This window comes from Antrostomus carolinensis, unplaced genomic scaffold (assembly GCF_000700745.2).
Source record: "Antrostomus carolinensis isolate BGI_N321 unplaced genomic scaffold, ASM70074v2 scaffold9093, whole genome shotgun sequence".
NCBI classification, from domain to species: Eukaryota; Metazoa; Chordata; class Aves; order Caprimulgiformes; family Caprimulgidae; genus Antrostomus; species Antrostomus carolinensis.
Genome location: NW_010307326.1, coordinates 18,478 through 21,118, shown reverse-complemented (window position 1 = coordinate 21,118; position 2,641 = coordinate 18,478).

The following is a 2,641-nucleotide window of genomic DNA, read 5'->3' as shown; positions in this document are numbered from 1 at the left end:
GTTTGTGTGAGTTAAGGCAACAGGAAGGCTGGGTCAGGGGCAGTGCTGACAACAGCTCTTGCAAATCCCACTCAAAAGTCTGTTTTTAAAAGGAGACAGCTGCTACCAGCTGCAAAATGAGACCTAGATGGTGGCCAAGTAACAGAGGACATCGCTGCCTCTGTGGCAACACGCCAAAATCATCAGGCTGCTTTTAGCTGCAAACAGCAGAGACAGCGGGAGCAGATCTGCCAAGTGAAACCATACCCAGCAGCAACACAGCAGCTTTCCAGGGGGCCCTTCCAACTCCAGCTGGGTCCCAAAGACCCAAACTTCATTAGCTGCCCAAGGAAAAACTTTCCTGTGAGGGTGCTGGAGCCCTGGGACAGGCTGCCCAGAGAGGTGTGGAGTCTCCATCTCTGGAGATGTTCAAACCCACCTGGAAACTTTCCTGTGCAACCTGGTGTAGGCCTGATGTAAGGAACCTGCTTTGGCAGGGGGGGTTGGACTGGATGATCTCCTGAGGTCCCTTCCAACCCCACCATTCTGTGATTCTGTGTGTGACAGTATCCCATTTAAATTGTACCCAGTACAAATCCAATGAGCACACTCCAAAACCACTCAGGGATGTGAAGTAGAGCACGTCAAGTACAGGTGACTTGGGAGATTTGCACATCGATCTGACCTAACAAAGTAGCTGCACCTTGTCACATCTCCCTTCTGGGAGCCCCTGAAGAAAGGAAGAGCAGCCAGACATAACCAAAGCAGAGGTGGTACACGATGGAGAGGACCATCCCAGGTCAGATGAGATAGATAGCACACTGCTTGGAAAGCCTTTCGGGCAAGGGCCAGCATTTGCTGTGCCACAGTTTGGACAATGCCATGAACCAAACTGCTGGAGGAGCCTGAATGACTCAGTGGTGCTGGTCAAGTTGCAGTTGATTCCAAAAGCTCTTCACTCAGAGGTCTTATCAAATGTGCTCATCTCTCCTTACACATACCCTGCCCTTGTTGTAATAAGGGCCACACCCACGTAAGTATAATGGGCAGCGCTGATGGCAAGAACCAGCACATGACTGGGAAGGAGGGGAGGAAAGAACTGAGCAGATGAACTCCCTCCTGGGAAAGCTGCAGAGCTCAACCCAGCTCCCTCATCTCCCAAATGCTTCAGAAAAGAAGACCCTAGCTGCATCTGCTGTTCAGCAGCATTCTTTCTTCCAAGGCATTAACGTAGTTTCCTGTTGTCCCACTGGAAAACAGGCAAGAGAGAGGAAGGAACAGGTCCCATCTCCAGCGTGTTCCTGATGGCACAGCACAGGGGACCTTGGAGAGATAAACCAGCCACGAGTTTAACATGATCTTAAGCAGCAGTCTGAGTTACAGCAGTTATGCAGAGACCATACCTGCACCAGGAACAGCAGGGTTAGTTAAATCAGCTTCTACACAGTGGGAAATTTCCACATAATAACTCAGTCAGCAAGGGAGGGAGCGTAAGGGTGTACTTAAAGTGATCTCCTCTTCAGGAAAGCAACTGCTGCCCTGGAACTCTTCCCACCAGTTATCAACCCTGGAGTCCAACTGCTTTTTTTTTTTTTTTTTTTAAATTTCTGATGCAAGTATGTCCCTTAGGAGAAAGGTGGGACTTTCCTCCACCTTAAATGCTTATGTAGCTGGTAGTCCTCAGTTTCTGTATTTCAACTCTGTTGACAACAGCTCAGTGGTAAAACAAGCTGATTCATGTTCTTTGTCATCACAACATCCACACGTTTACCTGATACAGCTGAACTGGTTAGACTGTGTGCGTGCTCCCACCTCCTCCCTAACCCTCTATGCCAGATCTGCTCTCCAACCTCCTCCCTTGCAGTCATTTTGGCATCAACTTGACCACAAAAACCAGGCAGTAGAGTCCACTAGTTCCAGGAGGAAATTATCCTGCAAGATGTTACATTTCCATGCAATTAGTCAATGTCATCATCTCCCTACATGGTTTAACGGAGTTAATGTGAAGGAGGGTGCGGGAACACGCAGCCAAGGCAGGGAAAGGGGATGATCAGTGCTCCAGAGACAACAAGCAGCTGCTAAAGACACACAGTCACTTGTTCAGAGCAGCCAACAGAAGCACGAGCTCTGCTCACTACCAGCTTTTAAGCAAAACTGATTTCATATTAGGAATTTTTTCTTTCCTGTGAGGGTGGTCAGACACTGGCCCAGGTTGCCCAGAGAAGCTGTGGCTGCTCCTCCCTGGAAGTGTTGAAGGCCAGGTTGGATGAGGCTTTGAGCAACCTGGTCTAGTGGAAGGTGTCCCTGCTGCTGGCAGGGGGGGTGGAACTGGATGAGCTTTAAGGTCCCTTCCAACCCAAACCAGTCTGTGATTCTATGATTGTCATGCAATACTGAGAGGAAGGAAGCAGCACTGCTCCTTGAAAAGGACGTTATTCCATCATCCTGTGCCTCCAGGATTCCCTCCAGAGCCAAGTTTAACCTCATGGCACTGATGTAACAGAACAGACTTTATTGCTCAGCCAAATGGACCTGGATGAAAAGGTCTGGCACAGGTCACTGCCAGAAAACATACACAGAGGGACCAGAGAGCTACAGGCAACCCCCGTGTAAGGATGCAGCCAAAAAGCTTGTCAGGGTAACCCTGCTACTTAAAGCAGAG